Below are 27,570 nucleotides of genomic sequence, written 5' to 3'. Positions count from 1 at the left end.
AAGCAGCAAGAGAAAAGAAATCTCTAACTTCTGTGGGTAGAAATATTAGATTAACAACAGACCTATCCACAGAGACCTGGCAGGCCAGAAAGGGATGGCAGGATATATTCAGGGTCGTAAATGAGAAGAACATGCAGCCAAGAATACTTTATCCAGTAAGGCTCTCATTCAGAATGGAAGGAGAGATAAAGAGCTTCCAAGATAGGCAGAAACTGAAAGAATATGGGACCACCAAGCCAGCTCTGCAAGAAATACTAAGGGGGACTCTCTAATAGAAAGAGGAAGTCCAAGGGAACAATCCACAAAAACAGGGCCTGAATAGGTATCATGATGACACTAAAATCATATCTGTCAATAGTAACTCTGAACGTGAATTGGCTTAATGACCCCATCAAAAGGTGCAGGGATTCAGACTGGATAAAAAAGCAAGATCCATCTATTTGCTGTCTATAGGAGACTCATCTTAGACATAAGGATACCTACAGCCTGAAAATAAAGGTTGGAGAACCATGTACCATTAAAATGGTCCTCAAAAGAAAGCAGGGGTAGCCATCCTTATATCAGATAAACTAAAGTTTATCCCGAAGACTGTAGTAAGAGATGAAGAGGGACACTATATCATACTTCAAGGATCTATCCAACAAGAGGACCTAACAATCCTGAATATTTATGTCCCGAATGTGGGAGCTGTCAAGTATATCATTCAATTAATAACCAAAGTTAAGACATATTTAGATAATAATACACTTATACTTGGTGACTTCAATCTAGCGCTTTCTACAATCGACAGATCTTCTAGGCACAACATCTCCAATGAAACAAGAGCTTTAAATAATACACTGGACCTGATGGATTTCACAGATATTTACAGAACTTTACATCCAAACGCAACTGAATACACCTACTTCTCAAGTGCACATAGAACTTCCTTCAGAATAGATCACATACTGGGACACAAATCAGGTCTTAACTGATACCAAAAGATTGGGGCTGTCCCCTACATATTTTCAGACTGTAATGCTTGGAAATTAGAACTAAATCACAAGAAGAAGTTTGGAAGGATTTCAAACATGTGGGGGTTAAGGACCATCCTGCTAAAGATGAAAGGGTCAACCAGGCAATTACAAAAGAATTAAAAAGATCCATGGAAACTAATGAAAATGGAGGTACAAACGTTCAAAATCTTTGGGATACACAAAAGCAGTCCTGAGGGGAAAATGCATCGAAATGAAAGCATCCATCCAAAAACTGGAAAGACCTCATATACAAAAGCTAACCTTGCACCCAAAGTAACTGGAGAAAAACAGCAAATAGATCCTACACCCAGCAGCAGAAGAGAATTAATAAAGATTCGAGCATAACTCAATGAAATAGAGACCAGAAGAATGTAGAACAGATTAATACAACCAGGAGTTGGTTATTTGAAAGAATAAGATAGATAAACCATTAGCCAGCCTTATTAAAAAGAAGAGAGAAAAGACTCAAATTAATAAAATCATGAATGAGAAAGGAGAGATCACCACCAATACCAAGGAAATAGAAAAGATTTTAGAAACTTATTATAAGCAGCTATACTCTAATAGATTAGGCAATCTAGAAGAAATGGACACATTACTGAAAAACTACAAACTACTAAAACTGGAACAGGAAGAAATAGAAAACCTGAACAGGCCAATAACCAGGGAGGAAATTGAAGCAGTCATCAAAAACCTCCCAAGACACAAAAGTCCAGGGCCAGATGGCTTCCCAGGGGAATTCTATCAAATGTTTAACGAAACCATACTTATTCTACTAAAGCTATTTGGAAAGATAGAAAGAGATGGAATACTTCCAAACTCCTTCTATGAGGTCAGCATGACTTTAATTCCAAAACCAGTCAAAGACCCCACCTAAAAGGAGAATTGTATACCAATAACTCTGATGAACAGGGATCAAACATTCTCAAGAAGATACTAGCCATGAGGAACCAACAATACATCAAGAAGATGATTCCCCATGACCAAGTGAGATTTATCTCTGGGATCCAAGGCTGGTTCAACACTCGTAAAACAATCAATGTGATTGATCATATCAGCAAGAGAAAAAACAAGAACCATATAATCCTCTCATTAGATGCAGAGAAAGCATTTGACAAAATACAGCATCCATTCCTGATCAAAACTCTTCTGAGTGTAGGGTTAGAGGGAACATTCCTCCTTATCTTAAAAGCCATCCAGGAAAAGCTCACAGAAATATCATTCTCAATGGGGAAACACTGGGAGCCTTTCCCCTAGATCAGGAACAAGACAGGGATGCCCACTTTCCCCACTGCTATTTAACATAGTACTAGAAGTCCTAGACTCAGCAATCAGACAACAAAAAGAAATAAAAGGCATTAAAATTGGCAAAGAAGAAGTCAAACTCTCCCTCTTCACAGATGACATGATACTATACATAGAAAACCCAAAACACTCCACCCGAAGATTGCTAGAACTCATACAGCAATTCGACAGTTTGGCAGGATACAAAAACAATGCCTAGAATTCAGTGGCATTTCTATACACTAACAATGAGACTGAAGAAAGAGAAATTAAGGAGCAAGTCTCATTTACAATGGCACCCAAAAGCTTAAGATACCTAGGAATAAACCTAACCAAGAGGTGAAGGATCTGTACCCTAAAAACTACAGAACATTTATGAAAGAAATTGAGGAAGACACAAAGAGATGGAAAAATATTCCATGCTCATGGATTGGAAGAATTAATATTGTAAAAATGCCAATGCTACCCAGCAATTTACACATTCAATGGAATCCCTATCAAAATACCATGTACTTTCTTCAGAGAGTTGGAACAAATCATGTTAAGATTTGTGTGGAATTAGAAAAGACCCTGAATACCCAGGGGAATTTTTTAAAAGAAAACCATAGTTGGGGGCATCACAGTGCCAGATTTCAGGTTGTACTACAAAGCTGTGGTCATCAAGGCAGTGTGGTACTGGCACAAAAACAGACACATAGTTGAATGGAACAGAAGAGAAAATCCAGAAGTGGACCCTCATCTTTATGGTCAACTAATATTCGACAAAGCAGGAACGACTATCCACTGGAAAAAAGACTGTCTCTTCAATAAATGGTGCTGGGAAAATTGGACATCCACATGCAGAAGAATGAAACTAGACCATTATTTAGTTAAAAATAGATCTGCCCTATGACCCAGCAATTGAACTGCTGGGGATTTGCCCCAAAGATACAGATGCAGAGAAACTTTGGGACACCTGCACCCCGATATTTATAGCAGCAATGTCCACAGTGGCCAAACTGTGGAAGGAGCCTCACCTGTCCATTGAAGGATGAACAGAAATCTCACAGAGGAAGACATAGACATGGCCAACATGCACATGAGAAAATGCTCTGCATCACTTGCCATCAGGGAAATACAAATCAAAACCACAATGAGATACCACCTCACACCAGCGAGAATGGGGCAAATTAACAAGGCAGGAAACCACAAATGTTGGAGAGGATGTGGAGAAAAGGGAACCCTCTTACACTGTTGGTGGGAATGTGAACTGGTGCAGCCACTCTGGAAAACTGTGTGGAGGTTCCTCAAACAGTTAAAAATAGACCTGCCCTATGACCCAGCAATTGCACTGTTGGGGATTTACCCTAAAGATACAAATGCAATGAAACGCCAGGACACCTGCACCCCGATGTTTATAGCAGCAATGGCCACGATAGCCAAACTGTGGAAGGAGCCTCGGTGTCCAACGAAAGATGAATGGATAAAGAAGATGCGGTCTATGTATACAATGGAATATTACTCAGCCATTAGAAATGACAAATACCCACCATTTGCTTCGACATGGAGGGACCTAGAGGGTATTATGCTGAGTGAAATAAGTCATTCAGAGATGGAAAAACATTATATGGTCTCATCCATTTGGGGAATATCAAAATAGTGAAAGGGAATAAAGGGGAAAGGAGAGAAAATGAGTGGGAAATATCAGAGAGGACGACAGAACATGAGAGACATCTAACTCTAGGAAAGGAGCAACGGGTGGTGGAAAGGGAGGTGGGCAGGGGGTGGGAGTGACTGAGTGACAGGCACTGAGGGCAGCACTTGATGGGATGAGCAGTGGGTGTTATGCTATATGTTGGTTAATTGAATTCCAATTAAATAAAATATTTTTAGTACATGTATGTCTCAAAACATTTGACTGGATTTGGTACACTTATTCTAGAAACATATTTATTGTTTATCAGAAATTCAAATTTTACTGAGTGCCCAGTACTTTATCTGGAAATACTATCTTCACAATATTTCAATTTGAGGAATAGTATATAATTAGGTTGTTATATGTGATGAGGCAGAATGATAAACTTGGGTATTTCCAGCCTTTATTCTTTTCTTGCTATCTGAAAACAATTCTAAGTTTACCATTTCAGTTCTTTCCTCCTTCCACCCTCTACAGTGGGTTCTGTTTGGTTGCTAGGTTGCCACGTTCTGTAGATATTGTGATGCAGAGTCAAAAGAACTGTGAAAATGGTATAAATGGAAAGATAGAGGGTAGAGAAAAAGGAAGAGAGCAGGCTAGGCTTAGTGGAGCACATTGTTTGGAGAGAATTGTTCTACTGAGAGTGGAGATAAAGTGTATGTTGAAAGTGAAAATAAAAATATACAGGATCTTAATAAGTAGTTCTTAGTCTATATGTTATTTTTATAATGCTTAGCAATTATTTTGAAAATAACTTGTTGATTGAACTGTTATTTTTTGTTAAAGATGCTACCTTGAAATCTGTTCTTTGGGTCAAACTTTCAATATGTTTTCAATATGATTCTGTGAATATACCTAAAATGAAGAAAACTACCTTTTTTCATTAACTCTTTTAGTTACAAAAATATTTTAAAAGTAAAATTCGGGGCACCTAGTAGGCCTAGTAGGTAGAATGTGTGATTCATCTTGAGGTTATGAGTTCAAGTACCATGGTGGTTGTAGAGATTACTTAAAAATAAAATGTTAAAATATATGTATGTATTTTAAAAGTAAAATTAATGACTTGGTTGGGCAAGAAAAGTTAAAGCCCGTCAAATGAAGTAAGTGGGGCATAGGGGTTTTCCTGATGCTCCTAAGTGCATGGGGCATATAAAGAAGGCAAATGTTAAATGAGGACCTTTTATATAAGGTAATGTAGTTTGAAGATTTTGTCAAAAGGGAAAGGTGAGATGTTCAATTTATGTAAAGCAGTTTTGACAGAGCTCATGAATGATTCAGGCAATTTGGTGTAAATTGTTTAAATATTTGGTAGGAGGAAAACAAAACATCCTTTCCAGAGCATGTGGGCATTGGATGACACAGTTTGACTAGAATGTAAACACATGCCCCTCAGTTTGGAGGCTAACTGAATCTTATATAGAAAGGTTCAAAATAGCCATGTTCATTTCATACTCCATATAAGTATATTTTTTACTTCAACAGCTTTACATGTAAAAATATGAAGCAGACGAGAGAATAATTGGAAATACCAACCCTGGTATTTAGTTAGAGTTTTTCTTTTATAGTATTTTTTTTACAAAGTTAACTTTTATAAAGATAGAGACATGATATTGTAGCTCCTCAAGTACCCAGTTACCAATTCCAGATGTGTCTTAAGTAGTTTGAAAAATTACAGTTCTAAAAGCTATTATGCACATTTACACTTATCTTTGTATTTTTAAAAAAGATTTTATTTATTTATTTATTTATTTATTTATTTATTTATTTATTTATTTGAGAGAGAGTGTGTGTGTGCATGAGGGGAAGAGGGGCATAAGGAGAAACAGACTCCCCACTGAGCAGGGAGCCTGATGTGGGGTTCCATTCCAGGGCTGTGAGATCATGACCTAAGCTGAAGGCAGACACTCAAACAACAGAGCCTCCCAGGCCCTGCATCACATTTATCTTTGTAAAATATAACAGTTTTGGTATTCATCTTTGTAAAATATAACCTATATATTTTCTTTGTATATTTATGTTTGTAAAATATAACAAATTTGGTATTATAAGAAACTGAAATTGTGCTTTCAATAAATATAGATCTATTAACATGAATTATATAGAAATGCTCTAGGTGAGTAAAAAAATCCAACATAAGGAACAAAATACAGGAATAGAGATTATAAGACTATATTATTATATTGATTAAAGGAATATATATTTGTCTAAGTTATTTGTAAATGGTAAAATAAGAAGGCATACAACTCTTGGCTATATCTATCACATAAATAAAGATTAAGATGTTAAATAGAATACCCCATTTGTTTCATGTGCAATATCAATAAGGATTTATTTTTTAAATAAACAATAGGGGCCTTAAGTACATAAATTTCTGATGTAACTCCTTTGCAGAGGACAACTAGACTTTATATATAACTTATATTCTCTTGACAAACCCATTTTAAGATAGTTTAATGGCATAAATATCTGTGATAGCCATGAGTCTATGCAATGGATATATATTACATAAAATGCCAGTATAGAATGTGGAAGCATACAATGAATCTCATAGCCTGGGATATACAAGTGGCAGACCCTATCAAGGAACAAAGCAGAAAAGGTGCTTTACATGGAGATAGAAGAGACAGAAGCTGGAAAGCCTCCCTCTGTTTTATGAAAATATCTTGATTTGTTTTCAGGGTGCACCTGACAAGATCTAGATGACCACCAGTAACTTCAATCTCCATAAAATTGCTGGTTCTCAGCGTTACTGAGAAGTAGTCATATTAACCTCAAATTTGGTGGTGAGTTCAACTTGGTTATTTTACACATCCTTTTAAATCTAGACTTTATTACCTTACCTTGATTATAACTCTGCTCATGTTGAGATATATTGATAGATTCTCTGAAAGTCTTGAACAAATCAAATTGTGACACTCAACAAGGACACACTCCTTGAAATTTGGGGAGTATGTTGAAGACACTGAAGAAGAGAGTAAGAAAAATAGACTAGAGGATTGGGAAATCAGTCTTAAGTAATGTCTAAATTTGAAAGTTAGGAAGAGTTAAAAAATAAAAATAAATAAATGTTAAGAACATTATTTTTTAATTTTTCTTCCAAGCTTTTATTTAACTTTCAGTTAGTTAACACAGTGCAATTTAGTTTCAAGTGTAGGATTTAGTGACTCATCACATACATGTAACACACAGTGCTCATCACAAAAAGTGATCACCCTCCTTAATACCCATCACCCATTTAAAACATCCCCCCTGAACCTCACCTCCAGCAACTCTCAGTTTGTTCACTATAGTTCAGTCTGAATGTAAAATAAATCTGTTTAATTTCTATACACCAATAGTGGAAGCAACAGAAAGAGAAATCAAGGAATTACAGATCTTTTACGTCTTTATGTTAAGCACCAAAAACAGTACGATACATAAGAATTAACATAAACAAAGATGTAAATGATCTGTATTCTGCAAACTATAGAATACTGACAAAAGAAATTGAAAAGCACACAAAGAAATAAGGAAAATAGTCCCATGCTTATGGATTGGAATTATAATTGTTAGGTGGTCTTTTTGGATAGGCCCTTTAAGTATGATATATTGTCCCTCTTCCACTCTTAGTACAGTCTTGTTTTAAAGTCTAATTTATCTTATATGAGGATTGGCACCTCAGCTTTCTTCTGAGGTACACTTGCCTGGTAAACTGTTCTCCATCCCCTCATTTTCAGTTTGAAGGTGTCCTTTGATCTAAAATGAGTCTCCTGTAGATATAAGATGGATCTTGCTTTTTTATCCAGTCTGAAACCCGTGTCTTTTGACTGGAGCATTTATCCCATTCACGTTCAGAGTAACTATTGAAAGTTATTAATTCAGTGTCATTTTATTACCTGTGCAGTCCCTGTTTCTGCAGATTGTCTCTGTTTCTTTGGGATCCCTTTTCGCTCACAGAATCTCCCTTAATATTTCTTGCAGTGCTTATTTAGTGGTCAAATATTCTTTTAGTTTCTATCCCAGAAGCTCTTTATCTCTCCTATTCTGAATGACATCCTTACTGGATAAAGTATTCTTGTCTACATGTTTTTGCCAATTTGTACCCTGGATATCTCATGCCAGCCCTTTCTGTCCTGCCAGGTATCTATGGATAAATTGACTGTTAATCTGATATTTCTCCCCATATAATTTAGGAATCTCTTGTCTTAAGCTACTATTAGGATTTTCTCTTTATCTCTGAAATTTGCAAGCTTCATTCTTATATGTTGGCATGTTGATCAGTGTTTGCTGATTTTGGAGCAAGGTTTTCTCTATCTCTTGGTTATGAATGCCTGTTTCCTTCTCCAGATTAGGTAATTTCTCAGCTATGATTTGTTTAAACATACCTTCTTGTCCTCCCTCTCTCTTCATGCCCTATGGAATCCCAATAATATGGATGCTATTCTTTTTCAAACTACTACTTGATTCTCAGAGTCTCTCCTCATATGCTTTTAGCCATTTTTCTCTCTTTTCCTTAGCTTCCTTCTTTTCCATCAACTTGTCTTCTATGTTACTCTCTTCTGCCTCATTTACTCTAGCTGTTAGAGCATCCAATTTAGACTGCTTCTCAGATAGAATACTTTTTAACTTCATCCTGAGTAGATCTCATTTCTGCAGTATGAGATTCTGTAGAGTCTTTCTTGTTGTTTTCAAGTCCTACTAGTAATTTTATAATTGTAATCCTGAATTCTACCTCTGATATCTTACTTAAATCCACATTCATTAAATCTGTGACAGAGACTATTATCTCTTTCTTTTGTGGTGGTTTCCTTGTTCTAGTCATTTTGTTTAGTACAGAATAGCTGTATGTGTGAGTAGAGTTGAAAATATCAACCATGACCCAAGCATAATACACCCTAGACAATTCCAAACACTTCAGGGATCAGAAAATAAAAGAAAAACAAATTTTAAGAAATCAGGGGTGGGTAGGGAGGGAAATGGTGCAAAAGAGAGAATATAATCTCATGGGTGGACCAAATGGGGATACACTTGGTTTTGAATCATCATATAGTTCTTATCCTTTCTTTTATTAATCTTGTATAATATGTTGATTGATGTGCAAATCTGAACCACCCCTCCAGGCAAGGAGTGCATCCTACTTGATCATGGTGAATAAATCTTTAAATGTTGAATTCTATTTGCTAGTATCTTGTTGAGAATCTTTGTATCTATGTTCAGGGATATTCGCTTATGATTTTTATAAGTCTGGTCTTTGATTTTGGAATCAAGAAATTGCTGACTTAAAAGAATGAGTTTAGAAATTTTCCTTCTATTTCTATGCTTTGGGACCCTTTGAGAAGAATAGGTATTATCTCTTTAAATATGTGTTATAATTCCCCTGGGAAACCATCCAGTCCCGGACTTTTGTTTATTCAGATATTTTTAATTACCAATTAAATTCCCTTGCCAATTTTGCATTTGTTCAACTCATCTATTTCTTCCTGTTCCAGGTTTGGTAGTTTGTATGTTTCTAGGAATTTATCCATTCCCTCCAGTTTGCCCAGTTTGTTGACATATAATTTTTCATAACATTCTCTCATAATTGCTTGTATTTCTGTGGTATTGTTTGTGATTTCTCCTCCTTCATTTGTGATTTTACTTCTTTGATCCTCTATCCTTTCTTTTTGATATGTCTGGGTAAGGGTTTTTCAATTTTATTAAGTCTTTCAAGGAATCAACTCTGTTTTGTTGATATATTATACAGTTTTTATGTGTCTATATCACTCATTTCTTCTTTAAAATGTATTATTTTTCTTCTACTGCTGGTTTTAGGCTTTATATGCTTTTCCCTTTCTAGCTTGTTTAGGTGCATGGTTAGGCTCTGTATTTGAGATTTTTCTTGCTTCTTGAGGTAGTTCTGTATAGCTGTACTTCACTCTTATGGCCTACTTTGCTGCATCCCTAAGGTCTTGGACTGTTCTGTTTTCATTTTCATTTACATCCATGTATTTTTTATCTCATCTTTAATTTTCTGATGTTCTTCAACCTCCACATATTTGTGGTCTTTCAATTATTTTTCTTTTGGTTAACCTCAAATTTCATAGCATTATTGTATGAAAATATGCATCATATGGTCTCAATTATTTTTGTATGAGTTGGGGCCTGATTTGTGACCCAGGATGTGATCTCTTCTGGAGAATGTTCTACATGCACTCAAAAATAATTTCTTTCTGCTACTTTAGGACTAAATATTCTTATTATATCTGTTATGTCCATCTTTGTCCAGTTGGTCTTTCAAAACCATTGTTTCCTTGTTGATTTTCTGTTTTGATAAACTGTCCTTGGCTGTAAATGGAGTTTTAAAGTCCCCTACCATTATTGTATTAATATCAATGAGTTTCTTTAACTTTGTTATTATTTGACTTCTAACTTTCTGTGCTCCCAAGTTGGGGGCATAAATATTTATGATTATTAGATGTTCCTGATGGGTAGACTTTTTTTTGTAGACTTCTTAATTATGATGCAGTGCCCTTCTTCAGCTCTTGTTACAGACTTTATTTTTTTTAATTTTTTTAATAAATTAATTTTTTATTGGTGTTCAATTTACCAACATACAAAATAACAGGGATCCCTGGGTGGTGCAGCGGTTTGGCGCCTGCCTATGGCCCAGGGTGCGTTCCTGGAGACCCGGGATCGAATCCCACTTCGGGCTCCCGGTGCATGGAGCCTGCTTCTCCCTCTGCCTGTGTCTCTGCCTCTCTCTCACTCTCTCTCTCTCTCTCTGTATGACTATCATAAATAAATAAAATAAAAAAAAAATAACACCCAGTGCTCATCCCGTCAAGTGCCCCCCTCAGTGCCCGTCACCCATTCACCCCCACCCCCCACCCTCCTCCCCTTCCACCTCCCCTAGTTCGTTTCCCAGAGTTAGGAGTCTTTATGTTCTGTCTCCCTTTCTGATATTTCCCACACATTTTTTCTCCCTTCCCTTATATTCTCTTTCACTATTATTTATATTCCCCAAATACATGAGAACATACGCTGTTTGTCCTTCTCCGATTGACTTACCTCACTCAGCATATACCTTTCAGTTCCATCCATGTTGAAGCAAATGGTGGGTATTTGTCATTTCTAATGGGTGAGTAATATTCCATTGTATATATAAACCACATCTTCCTTATCCATTCATCTTTCGATGGACACCGAGGCTCCTTCCACAGTTTGGCTATTGTGGACATTGCTGCTAGAAACATCGGGGTGCAGGTGTCCCGGCATTTCATTGCATCTGAAACTTTGGGGTAAATCCCCAACAGTGCAATTGCTGGGTCGTAGGGCAGGTCTATTCTTAACTCTTTGAGGAACCTCCACACAGTTTTCCAGAGTGGCTGCACCAGTTCACATTCCCACCAACAGTGTAAGAGGGTTCCCTTTTCTCCACATCCTCTCCAACATTTGTGGTTTCCTGCCTTGTTAATGTTCCCCATTCTCACTGGTGTGAGGTGGTATCACATTGTGGTTTTGATTTGTATTTCCTTGATGGCAAGTGATGCAGAGCATTTTCTCATGTGCATGATGGCCATGTCTATGTCTTCCTCTGTGAGACTTCTCTTCATGTCTTTTGCCCATTTCATGATTGGATTGTTTGTTTCTTTGGTGTTGAGTTTAAGAAGTTCTTTATAGATCTTGGAAACTAGCCTTTTATCTGATACGTCATTTGCAAATATATTCTCCCGTTCTGTACATTGTCTTTTAGTTTTGTTGACTGTATCCTTTGCTGTGCAAAAACTTCTTATCTTGATGAAATCCCAATAGGTCATTTTTGCTTCTGTTTCTTTTGCCATCATGGATGTATCTTGCAAGAAGTTACTGTGGCCGAGTTCAAAAAGGGTGTTGCCTGTGTTCTCCTCTAGGATTTTGATGGAATCTTGTCTCACATTTAGATCTTTCATCCATTTTGAGTTTATCTTTGTGTATGGTGAAAGACAGTGGTCTAGTTTCATTCTTCTGCATGTGGATGTCCAATTTTCCCAGCATCATTTATTGAACAGACTGTCTTTTGTCCAATGGATAGTCTTTCCTCCTTTATCGAATATTAGTTGACCATAAAGTTCAGGATCCACTTCTGGGTTCTCTATTCTGTTCCATTGATCTATGTGTCAGTTTTTGAGCCAGTACCACACTGTCTTGATGACCACAGCTTTGTAGTACAACCTGAAATCTGGCATTGTGATGCCCCCAGCTATGGTTTTCTTTTTTAAACTTCCCCTGGCTATTCGGGGTCTTTTCTGATTCTACACAAATCTTAAAATAATTTGTTCCAACTCTCTGAAGAAAGCCCATGGTATTTTGATAAGGATTGCATTAAACGTGTAAATTGCCTTGGGTAACACTGACATTTTCACAATATTAATTCTGCCAATCCATGAGCATGGGATATTTTTCCATCTCTTTGTGTCTTCCTCAATTTCTTTCAGAAGTGTTCTATAGTTTTTAGGGTATAGATCCTTTACCTCTTTGGTTAGGTTTATTCCTAGGTATCTTCTGCTTTTGGGTGCAATTATCAATGGGATTGACTCCTTAATTTCTCTTTCTTCAGTCTCATTGTTAGTGTATAGAAATACCACTGACTTCTGGGCATTGATTTTGTATCCTGCCACACTACCAAATTGCTGTATGAGTTCTAGCAATCTTGGGGTGGAGGCTTTTGGGTTTTCTATGTAGAGTATCATGTCATCGGCGAAGAGGGAGGGTTTGACTTCTTCTTTGCCAATTTGAATGCCTTTAATGTCTTTTTTGTTGTCTGATTGCTGAGGCTAGGACTTCCAGTACTATGTGGAATATCGGTGATGAGAGTGGACATCCCTGTCTTGTTCCTGATCTTAGGAGAAAGGCTCCCAGTGCTTCCCCATTGAGAATGATATTTGCTATGGGCTTTTCGTGGATGGCTTTTCAGATGTCAAGGAATGTTCCCTCTATCCCTACCTTCTGAAGAGTTTTGATCAGGAATGGAAGCTGTATTTTGTCAAATGCTTTCTCTGCATCTAATGAGAGGATCATATGGTTCTTGTTTTTTCTCTTGCTGATATGATGAATCACATTGACTGGTTTACGAGTGTTGAACCAGCCTTGCGTCCCAGGGATAAATCCTACTTGGTCATGGTGAATAATTTTCTTAATATACTATTGGATCCTATTGGCTAGTATCTTGTTGAGAATTTTTGCATCCATGTTCATCAGGGATATTGGTCTGTAATTCTCCTTTTGGTGGGGTCTTTGTCTGGTTTTGGAATTAAGATGATGCTGGCCTCATAGAACGAATTTGGAAGTACTCCATCTCTTTCTATCTTTCCAAACAGCTTTAGTAGAATAGGTATGGTTTCTTCTTTCAACGTTTGATAAAATTCGCCTGGGAAGCCATCTGGCCCTGGACTCTTGTGTCTTGGGAGGTTTTTGTTGACTGCTTCAATTTCCTCCCTGGTTATTGGCCTGTTCAGGTTTTCTATTTCTTCCAGTTTCAGTTTTGGTAGTTTGTGGCTTTCCAGGAATGTGTCCATTTCTTCTAGATTGCCTAATTTATTGGCGTATAGCTGTTCATAATATGTTTTTAAAATCGTTTGTATTTCCTTGGTGTTGGTAGTGATCTCTCCTTTCTCATTCATGATTTCATTAATTTGAGTCTTCTCTCTCTTCTTTTTAATAAGGTTGGCTAATGGTTTATCTATCTTATTAATTCTTTCAAAGAACCAACTCCTGGTTCTGTTGATCTGTTCCACAATTCTGGTTTCGATTTCGTTGAGTTCTGCTTGAATCTTTATTAACTCTCTTCTTCTCCTGGGTGTAGGAACTATTTGCTTTATTTTCTCTAGCTCCTTCAGGTGTAAGGTTAGCTTTTGTATTTGAGTTCTTTCCAATATTTGAATGGATTCTTGTATTGCGATGTATTTCCCCCTCTGGACTGCTTTTGCTGCATCCCAAAGATTTTGTACGGTTGTATCTTCATTCTCATTAGTTTCCATGAAGCTTTCTAATTCTTCCTTAATTTCCTGGTTGACCCTTTCATCTTTTAGCAGGATGGTCCTTAACCTCCACGTGTTTGAGGTCCTTCCAAACTTCTTGTTGTGATTTAGTTCTAATTACAAGGCATTATGGTCTGAGAATATGCAGGGGACAATCCCAGTCTTTTGGTTTCGGTTCAGACCCGATTTGTGACCCAGTATGTGGTCTATTCTGGAGAAAGTTCCATGTGCACTTGAGAAGAATGTGTATTCAGTTGAGTTTGGATGTAAAGTTCTGTAGATATCTGTGAAATCCATCTGGTCCAGTGTATCATTTAATGCTCTAATTTCTTTGGAGATGTTGTGATTAGAAGACCTGTTGAGTGTAGAAAAAGCTAGATTGAAGTCACCAAGTATAAGTGTATTATTATCTAAGTATTTCTTCACTTTGGTTATTAATTGGTTTAAATATTTGGCAGCTCCCACATTCGGGGCACATATATTGAGGATTGTTAAGTCCTCTTGTTGGATAGATCCTTGAAGTATGAGATAGTGTCCCTCTTCATCTCTCACTACAGTCTTCGGCGTAAATTTTAGTTTACCTGATATATGGATGGCTACCCCTGCTTTCTTTTGAGAACCATTTGAATGGTAAATGGTTCTCCAACCTTTTATTTTCAGCCTTAAGTGTCCTTCTGTCTAAAATGAGTCTCTTGTAGACAGCAAATAGATGGGTCCTGCTTTTTTATCCAGTCTGAAACCCTGTGCCTTTTGATGGGGTCATTAAGCCCGTTCATGTTGAGAGTTACTATTGATAGATATGAGTTTAGTGTCATCATGATATCTCTTCTGTCCTTGTTTTTGTGGATTATTCCACTGGAGTTCTTCTTCAAGGGTTATTTTAAGAGTCCCCTTTAAAATTTCTTGCAGAGCTTGTTTGGAGGTCACATATTCTTTCAGTTCCTGCCTGTCTTGGAAGCTCTTTATCTCTCCTTCCATTTTGAATGAGAGCCTTGCTGGATAAAGTATTCTTGGTTGCATGTTCTTCTCATTTAGGACCCTGAATATATCCTGCCAGCCCTTTCTGGCCTGACAGGTCTCTGTGGAGAGATCTGCTGTTACCCTAATATTCCTCCCCATAAAAGTCAGGGATATCTTGTCTCTTGCTGCTTTAAGGATCTTCTCTGTATCTTTGGAATTTGCAAGCTTAACTATTAAATGTTGAGGTGTTGAACGGTTTTTATTGATTTTAGGGGGTGATCTCTCTATTTCCTGGATCTGAATGCCTGTTTCCCTTCCCAGATTAGGAAAGTTTTCAGCTAGAATTTGTTCAAATACATATTCTGACCCTCTGGCCCTTTCGGTGCCCTCTGGAACCTCAATTAAATGTAGGTTTTTCTTCGTCAGGCTGTCGTTTATTTCCCTTAATCTATCTTCATGTTCTTTTAATTGTTTGTCTCTTTTTTCCTCAGTTTCCCTCTTTGCCATCAACTTGTCTTCTATGTCCCTCACTCATTCTTCCACCTTGTTAACCCTCTTCGTTAGGACTTCTAGTTAGGATTGCATCTCATTCAATTGATTTTTAATTTCTGGCTGATTGGATGTAAATTCTGCAGTCATGAAGTCTCTTGAGTCCTTTATGCTTTTTTCTAGAGCCACCAGTAGCTGTATAATAGTGCTTCTGAATTGGATTTCTGACATTGAATTGTAATCCAGATTTTGTAACTCTGTGGGAGAGAGAACTGTTTCTGATTCTTTCTTTTGAGGTGAGGTTTTCCTTCTAGTCATTTTGCTCAGTGCAGAGTGGTCAAAAACAAGTTGTATTGGGAAAAGGAGAAAAAGAGAGGAGAGAAAGAAGGAAAGAAAGGAGAAAAAGAAAAAGGAAGAAAAGGAAAAAAGAGAAGAAAAATAGAAAGAAAAAGAAAGAAAGGGGAAAAAAAGTGTGGGGGAAGCAATCAGAAATCAAAAAGAAAAAAAAAACACGGGGGAGTATCTTCTGATTCTGTATACTTTAAGTCCCATGACTTCCCCTGGAACTTGTCCGTCTAGCTGGTCTTCTGGTGGAGGGGCCTGTTGTGCTGATTTTCAGGTGTTAGCCCTTCGGGGAGCTGCTCTGCCCCCTGCCTGGTGCAGGGCTCATTGGGGGTTGTTTACCCCGTGAGGCCCCAGGAGGAACAACCACAGTGGCGGCGGCCAGCTCTGGAAACCTGGATTCAGCTCCCACAGTAATGAATGAGCTCTTGGTCTGCAGGGCCTGGAGGCTCCGGGGCGGGGCCGCTGATCTGCTCAGCTCGGGGCAGGATCGTCCTTGCTGTCCTGGGCCCTCCCGGCCTCTGCCTGTCCCAGGGGGAGGCCGGATCCTGGGCTGTGTCCTGGCGCCCTGTGCTCCGGTGCCTGCGCTGTTGGATTCGTGCTCCCGGCCGCGCAGCCCCCTCCGTGCAGAGCCGCCACCGGAGCCCCTCCGAGCTGCTCCCGGGTCAATGTGTGCGCGCTGCAGCCCTTCAGGAGCTCGGTGCATTCTCCTGGGCGTGCAAGTGTCTGTTAGTGTCCCAGGGAGCCTGAGGGCATCCCCGCCCTCCTGGGGACCTGCTCTAACTCCCTGCGGGCGCCTCTCCACCCGGGAAGGTTGGTGCAGCTCCTGCTTCTCTGAGCCGGGGCTCTCCTGTCCTGCGGACACTCGCCCTGGCCTCAGCCCGGCTCCTCGTGGGGCCCCTCCCTCTTGGATGCCTTTTGTTTCTTTATTTCTTTTTCCCCATCTTCCTACCTTGATAGAAGCACGAACTCTTCTCACTGTAGCGTTTCAGCTGTTCTCTCTTTAAATCTCAGGCCGAATTCGTAGATTTTCAAGATGATTTGAAGGTTATCTAGGTAATTTGGTGGTGACAGGTGATTTGGGGACCCTACTCTTCCGCCATCTTGCCCCTCCTCCCAGACTTTGTTTTAAAATATAGTTTGTCTGATATAAATATGGCTACCCTGGCTTTCTTTTGATGCCTTTTAGTGTAATAGATATTTCTCCATACTCTCACTTTCAATCTGCAAGTGTCTTTAGTTCTAAAATTAGTCTTTCTTGTAAGCAACATATAGAAGAATCTTTTTAAAAATATCTATTCTGATACCCTATGTCTTTTGTTTGGACCACATAGTCCATTTATATTCAGAGTGATTATTGAAAGATACATATTTATTGCTGATGTGTTACCTGTGAATTTGATGTTTCTGGTGATGTTCCCTGGTTCTTTGTAATCTTTGTTGCTTTGCATGCTTATTTATTCCCTCTCAAAGATCCTCTTAAAATTTCTTGCTGGGCTCAGTTTATTTGTCTGAGAGACTCTACCTCTCCTTCTGTTGTGAATGATAGCCTCGCTGAATAAATTATTCTTGGCTGCATATTTTCCCCATTCATCATGTTGAATATATCATGCCACTTTCTTCTGGCCTACCAAGTTTCTGTGGACAAGTCTACTGTGAGCTGAACTTACTTCCCTTGTAGTTTAAGGACTTTGTTTTGCCTTTCTGCTTTCAGGATTCTTTCTCTGTCCTTTTATTTTGTGAATTTGACTATGAAAGATCTTGGTGATGGCCAGCTTTGTTGAATTTAATGGGAGTTGCCTGTGCTTCTTGAATTTTGATGTCTCTTTCCTTCCCTAGGATTGGGAAGTTTTCAGCTATAATTTGCACATATAAATCTTCTACCCCTTTTTTTCTTTTTCTCCCTCTTTTGAGAGTCATATAATATAAATATTATTGCACTTGAAAGAGTTACTGAGTTACCTAAGTCTACAATCATAATCTAATACTTTTCTCCTGTCTTTTATTCAGCTTCATCATTTTCCAAAATCCTATCTTCTAATAACACTGGATTACTCCTCTGCATCATCGATCTTCATTTCCATTGTATCCATTTGATTTTGCATCTTGGTTATAATTTTTTTATTTCAGTCTGAATAGTTTTTAGTTCTTTTGTCTCTGCAGTTAGGGATTCTCTACAGTTTTCTATGATTTCCTCACACCCAACTAGTGTCCTTATGCTTATTATTTTATTAAAATCTGCTTTAGACATCTTACTTGTATCTATATTAAGTGAATCACTGGCCATTAATTCTTTTTCTTTCTTTTGGGGTAAATTTTTATCTCTTGTCATTTTGATTGCGACACTTATTTTCCATGTGATTGTTAGGAAATCCTGTTGCAATCTTGCTCTTGATAGTAGTGGGTATATTAAGAAGATATCTAAAACAGAAAAGGAAGCTAGATCTTATTTCCCCAGAGCCAAAGATTTGCAACACTCTATGATCAGTAGACTTCAGTAGACTTGTGTGAGCAAAACAACACCACCCAGTGGAGGCTGGAGCCATATACAGCAAGCTTCTGTGCCCTGCAGATGCATCTCCAATAAAACAAGTCCTTCTGAGGATCAGCACAGTATGCTCCACCCCCATAGGATCAATATAAACCCCTCTCACACCACTTTCTTTAAATCCAGATGACCTATTCTTAAATTATTCCTAGAATAGCAAGACAGAGAAAATTAAAAACTAGACATTTAAAAGAATAGAAACCATGTTTTTTTTTTAATTCTTAACTTCCTCCAGGTTTGTTTTTAGTCCACTTGTATTTGCCTTTCTCTACCACTGACTTCAGTAAAAATGCCCCTATTTTCCTATTCTTTTTTAAAAATTTATTTACTTGAGAGAGAGAGAGAAGAGCTTGAGCAGGAGGAGGGGCAGAGGGAAGGGAGAGAGAGAATCCCAAGCAGACTCTCTATTGAGTGTGGAGTCCAATTCAGGCTCAATCCCATGACCCTCAGATCATCACCTGAGCCCAATCCAAGAGATTGATGCCCAACCGACTGAGCCACCCAGCCATACCCTATCTTCCTATTCTAAATAGATTCTCCAGGGATGCCTTGTTGACTCAGTTGGTTAAGCATCTGACCCTTGATTTTGCCTCAGGTCATGATCTCTAAGTCGGGAGATTAAGCCCTGGCACAAGATTCATGCTCAGCATGGAGTCTGCTTGTCAGTCTCCCTCACCATCTGCCCCTTATTCAGCTAGAACTCACTCTTAATGTATCTAAAATAAGGTAAATAAAACCTTAAAAAAAGAAAATTTGCAAATTGCATAGTCCCAAGTCCCCTCATACAGAAGAATGAAATATATTTAATATATAATATATTGAGAATGGGGTCTGATAACTAGGATATGCTAAAGGTGTTTGAGCAGGTAGGTGACATATATTAAAGAAAAAGGTAAAAGTAGAGGTATGAGCCAAAAGTTTGAATCAAGGAAATGAGATATTAGCAGTAAAGCAAACATGATGTAATTATTAGCTTAATTAGTGCTGAAGCAATGAGAATGAAAAGAAAATAGTATATTTAAGTCATATTTTAATAAATGACATGGGTTAGATGTAACTCTTCAGCTTCCTACTCTCTTACATTCTCCACCTTCCTCTCTTACATAATTCATAGTTGTTGCCGTTTGCATAGGTATTGTTTAAAATGAGCAGATAAAATAATAAAACAAAGAAAAATTTAAAGCATAGAACTGCTTGCTTTTCAGGAAAATTTTAACACATTTCACTTTCATGTAGGTCTTAATTCTATTTTACACATATATACTCATAAAGAAATGCCTTCTACTTTAGCCTCACCTTAAATCCCAGGTCAGTAATTCAGATCCATCTTATTAAATTAAAATTTTATTTAATTCATTATCCAAAAGAAAAAAACTGGGCTTCCCATTGGGAATCACACGTGTTGTAGTGCATGAAATGTATTCCTATATTAGTCAGATGAAATTTTATGTTACTCCAGGTTTATACAAGTTCCAAAGCTAACTAATGGGAACACTTATTTAATAGGAGTCATTTACCCTGTTTTTATTTATTTCTATTTTATTTTGTAGGTCTGTGACTTTGACATTAAAGGTGTGATAAACTATACATAAAGCTGAGAAAGCTTAGTAATAATACATCCACATGCCTTTTTTCAGGAAATGCAAAATATATTTTACAAAGATATAAGCTATAAGCCATCAGATAGATTTCAATAAAAATAAAATAGAAAAAATATTTTATTCTTTTTTCCTACGAATAAAGTAAAAATAACAGATTAAAAAGCAGCTTTTATCATTATCATTGTTACCATCTATAGAATTAATATTTTACATAGTAAACCTCCACATATTTCAAAAACATAATTTAAATGCAGAACAAAGTAATTACATTGGATATTACTCAAATTTTTCCATAAATACAAAGGTATCTATTGAGCCAATATTTTAGAAATGACAAATGAAAATAAAATTAAGTCAAAGTAGTGAAATCAGAGGAATCTAAAAAGTCATAGATACATCCTTCACTAGCAGACACTTGAAAGATATTCTCAGTTTCTATAGGGAGAAAGGGCAATATTTTACCTAGGAAAAGATAAAGGAATACAATTTAATGTATAAAAAAGTTTGAGATTTCTTTTTTTAAGCTTAGAAACTAATTCAATATCTCACAGGTGTACTTGACTTTCCTCAAGATATAAGGCCAAACATGCATTTTGTTTCTTTATGATTATATTAGTAATTTTCAGAATTCCTTTACAAAACATTATATTTTAAAATATATGTATACATATACTATAATACCTTTACTTCATATAAACACAGTAACTAGGATCTAAAATAATAGATTATATTAACATCACCAAGACCAGCAAATTATATAGTCACAGAATAGAATATATTTTTAGAATAAATAAGCTTATAGAACTCTGAAAATGACAGCCTTTTACCATTTGAATGTTCTTGAACTTTGACTAGTTAGAATTTAAGATTATATTCTCATATTGTATTTCAAAATTGTGTCTTAAAACAAAGTTTTATATTTGCCTCACATTATTTATTTGTCAACAATGTTTTGGATATTCCTTCTAAGTTATGTTTTAGACATATTAAATATAACAATTTTAGGTCTTTGAAAGAATCAAAGTCCATCAAATGTGTGATAATAATTTTATTTTAATTTATGCAAGATATTTTAAAAGTTAAATTGAAAGCATGAAAAATATTCTGAAGCATCTTCTAAAATTACAACAAAAGTGAATTCTCAAATAATATTTTATTTTATTTACACTTTCAACGGGTATATTTAGTGTGTAAAGTCATTTTTTTTTTTACCTAGAAACAATCTGAGATGACTCATTTAATAGAATAAATGGGTTGAGAGTATAGGTTTCCCTGATGGCTGATTTTTGGATTTATTCTTGCATTGTAGTTTGGAGATGAAGTCCCCCAAACTACACTTGCACCCCGATGTTTATAGCAGCAATGTCCACAATAGCCAAACTGTGGAAGGAGCCTCAGTGTCCATTGAAAGATGAATGGATAAAGAAGATGTGGTTTATGTATGCAATGGAATATTAGCCATTAGAAACGACAAATACCCACCGTTTGCTTTGACATGGATGGAACTGGAGCGTATTATGCTGAGTGAAATAAGTCAATCGGAGAAGGACAAACATTATATGGTCTCATTCATTTGGGGAATATAAAAAATAGTGAAAGGGAATAAAGGGGAAAAGAGAAAAAATGAGTGGGAAATATCAGAAAGGGAGACAGAACATGAGAGCCTCCTAACTCTGGGAAACGAACTAGGGGTGGTGGAAGGGGAGGTGGGTGGGGGGTGGGGGTGACTGGGTGACGGGTACTGAGGGGGGATGTGGGATGCGCACTGGGTGTTATTCTGTATGTTGGCAAATTGAACACCAATAAAAAATAAATTTATAAAATAAATAATAATAAAAAAAGGAAAAAAAAAGAAATCCCCCAAACTTGTAGATTTATAAACTAAGAGTCTAGTACTACAGTCATTCACATTTAGTAAAACTGATTGTAATGTCAAGCAGACTTTTATTATTCAATTCCCAGGTATGTAACATAAATTCCCAGGTAGTGTAACATAAGTCATATGTTACACTAAAATGCAAATAGTAGTTACTTGTTCAATTGTAAATTTGAAATAAAAATTACTTATTTTATTAATCAAATCATTATATTAAAGTGAGTTTACAAACCTCAATATAAAGTTTGACTATTATGATGTTAACACTTTCTTAAAAATTTTATAAACTTTCATTTTTGTAAAATGAAAACTTGGATAATAATTATCTATAATTTATTCCATCTTCTAATTTGCTAAGAAAAATAGAGTAATTATTGTACAACAGTTGTTAGGATTATCTATAGATTTGATAAAGAATAATTAACTCTTTTGTTCTTATTATATTCTAATTATCTGAGCTGAATAAATAGGGATATTAACGTATGGTTTAATTGTGTAAACCTCAAACTTTTCTGGGTTCACTTAGCTTATAATAGCTAGTGGGTAGGTTTTGGTTGTTTGTTTGTTTAGAGAACATAAGCTCCCGGTCTATATCTTGTGAAGAGGCACTTGAGGCTTTTCTTCATAACTTTTCACACATTTATATAGCAAATAACCTTGGAAGCTAGAAATAGCATTCCCACCGCCACCCCCACCCCCAAGAGCACAGGGCAGATAGATTAGGTTTCTTTCCTAACCAAGGTGATAAACATAATATATCCCTCAACGGCAAAGGATGAGCTTGCAAATTTGAGTTTGGGTGTTTCCTAAACTTGAGGTTCCTCACTTATGACATAAACCCACTGTGTGCACATTATCTGTTTGTGCTACTTTGTATCCATCCTATGTGACTTAGGAGACAAGGGAATATAGTGCAAATATAAAGCTTATGCTGCTCTAATATGACTAATACTGCTTTGTCTCTTACCTAGGAGTCTAGTGTCTAGTGTCTTTAGTGTCTTTAGTCAGCATTGATATGAAATGTGATGGGCTTACTTTGTTTTGAAACAGAATAAAATAAATAGTTTTTGATATCTGAAAGAGAGCTGAGTGAATTAAGTTATTGATAACTGAATTTTGTTATTTTTTAACTAAGCGATACCTATTTACTCAGTAGACTCAAAGCACAAAATTGTTGAAAGCTTAACATTAACTGGGATAAAATATTTGTATGAATGTGTGAGTACACACAACTTAATGGAAGAAACATTGGGATAATTTAAGAGTTTACCATTCTAATCTTCACCAGAAACTATTTCTATGAATAAAATAAGATATGTTTGTTACTGCTTCTAAATCTGTGCTTATAGAATATAAATATGACTTAACTCTCACTAAATTAAATGTTAGAAAACAATGTCTTCATCTGGATATTCTTATGACTTATACAATCTTTCTTGATAATCTCTAGATTTCTGTCAGTCACAAAAAGAATAATAACAAAAACAGCAAGGAAGAAATTTGTATTATTTCATGAAAAATGCTAGAATACTTATTAATAGAGAGTAGAGAAAAATCAGTTTCAAAATTAATGCCAAAGTCTGAAATATTATATTACCAACTTTGGCACTGCAATGTATTATTTATCTTTACTAAGTGTTGGAAAGTATATCCTGTTAGAGAATTATTCATAATGTTTTATTATTACCAATATTCGTTTCTCAATAAAAGTATTATAATTTAAAATATCATTGAATAAATAGCATATAGTAATGCAATGTATATAAATATGAAAGTATAGTTGTACTGCTAACAACATTTCAAAATTATTTTTCTTAAAAGCTAATTATATCAGAGCTCCTGGCTGGCTCAATTTATAAAGCATGTGACTCTTGATCTCACAGTTGTGAATCTGAACCCCATATCAGTTGTAAATATCACTTAAAAATAAAATATTGGAAAAAATGTAATTATATCAACATACAGCATGGAGTAACAACAAATACATTCTTCCAATATATTCTCTATAGAGTAGCATTGATGCTGAATAATCTATACAATGTCTTATTATAAAGAGACAGCTATGAACATGTCTATACAAAACCTAAACTATACAAAGATAGTTTGTAACAAGGAAAAGAGGCAAGAACAATTAAAAAGGCAAAAAGAGATAATATGATCTAATGTCAGAAGCATTAAAGTGAATGTAATTCAAAGGCATGAATAGGGTTTTTAATAAGAGTAAACCATCTGGGAAATCTGTGAGGCAAGAAACAGGAGAGGTAAATGGATAATCATAATCACTAAAAGTCATAACTACTAAGTAAATGTAAACTTAGAACAAATTTAGAAAATCACAGATCACATATTTGGATAAATATAAACAACAGTACAGCTTTCTAAGTGCACATAACTTTAAAAAGTGAATATTAAATGATATATATCAGATTAACTTTTCTCCACTCTAAAGATAAAACAACTGTCACACCATCCCCCTCTCACAAATCTACATTCCCTACATTTATCACCTATACTGTTTTAAAATTTCTAGTATCATATGATCCTCTCAATAGATGCAGAACATGCATTTGACAAAGTAAATCATTCTTGGTAAAAATACTCAACAAAGTAGGGATAGATGGAACATACCTCCTCATCATAAAAGTCATATATAAAAGACCTACAGCTAATATCATCTTCAATAGGCATGGTAGGTTTACTCTACAGTCAAGAACAAGATAGGGATGTCCACTCTCACCTTTGTTATTTAACGTAGTATTGGAAGTCCTAGTCTCAATAATCAGATAACAAAAAAGAATAAAAGGGATCCAAATCAGCAAAGGAGTCAAACTTTCACTATTCACAGATGACTTGATACACTATGTTGAAAACCAAAAAGACTCCAACAAAAAAATTGCTAGAACTGATACATGAATTCAGCAATATATCAATACATCAATAATGAAGAGTCAGAAATAGAAATCAAGTAATCAATACCATTTACAATTGCTCCAAAAACAATAAGATGAGGGCACCTGGATGGCTCAGTAGGTTAACTGTTTGACTCTTGTTTTTGGCTCAAGTCACGACCTAAGGTCATGAGATCAAGCCCTGCTTTGGGCTCTGTGCTCAGTGCAGAGTCTGCTTGAGATTCTCTCTCTCCCTCGCTCTCCTTGCATGTGTGCCCTCTCTCTCTAAAGTAAATAAATAAAATAATAAGTAAAACCAATAATATATCTAAGAATAAACCTAATCAAAGAGGTAAAAGAGGTAAAGGATCTCTACTCAGAAAACTATATAATATTTATGAAAGAAATTGAAGACACAAAGAAATGGAGAGTCATTCCATGCTTATGGATTGAAAGGACACATATTGTTAAAGTGTCTATACTACCCAAACCAGGCTGATGCACATTTAATGTGATCCCTATCAAAATACCAACAGCATTTTTCATACATCTAGAACCAACAATCCTAAAATTTCTATAGAACCACAAAAGACACCAAATATCTCAAGCAGTCTTGAAATCAAAACAAAACAAAACAAATACAGTCTGGAAGCATCACAAATCTAGACTTCAAGCTATATTACAAAGCTATACTAAAAAGCTGTAGTGATCAAGACATTATGGTATTAGAACAGAAATTGACACACAGATCAATGGAATAGAATAGAAAACCCAGAAATGAACTCAAAACTATATGGTCAACTAATATTTGAGAAAGCAGGAAAGAATGACCAATGGAAAAACAATCCCTTCAACAAATGTCCAGTTAGAAAAATTGGACAGCTTCATGTAAAAGAATGAAACTGGACCACTTTCTTAAACCATAGCCAAAACAAATGAAAAATGCATCAAAGACCTGAATATTAGACAGGAAACCATCAAAATCCTAGAGGAAAGCACAGGCAACAACCTCTGTGACCTTAGCGATAGCAAATTCTTACCAGACATATCTCTAGATACAAGGGAAAGAAAAGCAGGAATGAGCTACTGAAACTTCATCAAGAGAAAAGCACTGGGTGTTATACTATATGATGGCAAATTAAACTCCAATAAAAAATATACAAAAAAGAGAAAAGCATCTCCACAGAAAGGAAATAATCAACCAAACTAAAAGGCAGCCTATGGTATGGGAGAAGATATTTGCAAGTGATATCTGATAAGGGCTTGATATCCGAAATCTCTAAAGAACTTATCAAACTCAACACCCAAAAGACAAATAATCCAGTGAAGAAATGGGCAGAAGGGGGAACTTAGATGTCTTAGTTGCTTAAGTTTCTGACTCATGATTTTGGCTTAGGTCATAATCTCATGGTTCATGAGATCGGGCCCTGCATCAGTCTCTGTGCTCAGAAGGGAATCTACTTGAGATTGGCTCCCTCTCCCTCTCCCTCTCCCTCTCCCTCTGCCTCTCTCCTCACTCATGTGTTCTCTCTCTCTCTCTCTCTCTCAAAATACATACATACATACATACATACAGGTTTAAAAAATGAGCAGAAGACATGGATAGACATGTTTCCAAGAAGACATACAGATGGGTGAACAGACATTTGAAAAGACGCTTACAATCACTCATCATCAGGGAAATAAAAATCAAAACAATAATGAGATACTACCTCACACCTGCTATAATGGCTAAAATTAACAACATAGGAAACAACATATTTTTATGAGAATGCAGAAAAAGGGGAATCCCCTTACAGTACTAATAGGAATGCAACCTGGAGCAGCCACTCTGGAAAATAGTATGAGTGTTCCTCAGAAAGTTAAAAATAGAACTACCCTATGACTCAACAAATTGTACTAGTAGATATTTATCCAAAGAATAAAAAAACTGATTTGAATGAGGACATGCACTACAATGTTTACAGCAGCATTATATACAATAGCCAAATTATAGAAAGAGTCCAAGTGTCCATCAACTGATGAATGGATAAAGAAGTAGTATACACACAATGCACTATTAATCAGCCATCAAAAGAATGAAATCTTGCCATTGAAGTGACAAAGATGAAGATAAAGTATAATATGCTAAGCAAAATAAGTTAGTCAGAGAAAGACAAGTACCATATGATTTCACACATATGTGGAATTTAAGAAACAAAACAGATGAACATAAGGGAAGGGAAAAATAAAAGAAAGGGAGGGAAACCATAAGACACTCTCAAATATATAAAAAAATGAGGGTTGCTGGAGGGGTTGTGGGTGGGGAAGGATCGCATTAAGGAGAGCACTTGTTTTGATGAACAGTGAGTATTACATGTAAGTGATGAATCACTAAATTCTACTATTGAAACCAACATAACACTATATGTTATATAACTATAATTTAAAAAAACGTAAAAATTCCAGTGAACATTCATATAGCAATTTAATACTCACAAGTTGTACTACTAATCAATTTTCTATTCAGTCATATTCCTATTTCATTTGTTATATCTTTTTCCTGAAAGGAGATATGAGTATTAGGAAATCCTTCAACTATTTTGATGAGAGAATACATATGAATTGAGACTTGAATTCTTTAACATATTCATGAAATTCTAATGTGGTTAATTATAAAACATAAAATCTAGGAGGAAAACTAATCAACTTTACTTGACTCCTGCTATGTGCATAGCAATCTGTTAGGTAGATTAAGTAAATTTGCAAAGTGCCAGTTAATTGTATTAACCCTGAAGATGTTTACCATATCTGAATAACACTTGCATTATTTTCAAAATATTTCTATTTAAATTCACTCATTTTTGCTTAAACTCATTTAAGATGTTCATAAGTAAATAAGCAAAAAGAGACATGTTAAGGTTGGATAGATGGTCTT

The 27,570-nt window shown here is 36.1% G+C and overlaps 1 long non-coding RNA gene across 1 annotated transcript; it reads left to right on the top strand.

Moving 5' to 3' along the window:
• The first annotated feature begins 4,530 nt into the window (after positions 1-4,530).
• LOC140627589 (uncharacterized) lies at positions 4,531-21,569 on the top strand. The gene is made up of 3 exons (XR_012026258.1): positions 4,531-4,631; positions 6,654-6,758; positions 21,199-21,569. It is a non-coding gene; the product is annotated as an uncharacterized lncRNA (long non-coding RNA).
• Positions 21,570-27,570: the final 6,001 nt, after the last annotated feature.

The sequence above is a fragment of the Canis lupus genome, chromosome X (genome assembly GCF_048164855.1).
Source record: "Canis lupus baileyi chromosome X, mCanLup2.hap1, whole genome shotgun sequence".
In the NCBI taxonomy this organism is placed as follows: Eukaryota; Metazoa; Chordata; class Mammalia; order Carnivora; family Canidae; genus Canis; species Canis lupus.
Note: the sequence above shows the minus strand (reverse complement) of the source record. Positions and strands in the feature narration are given on the sequence as shown.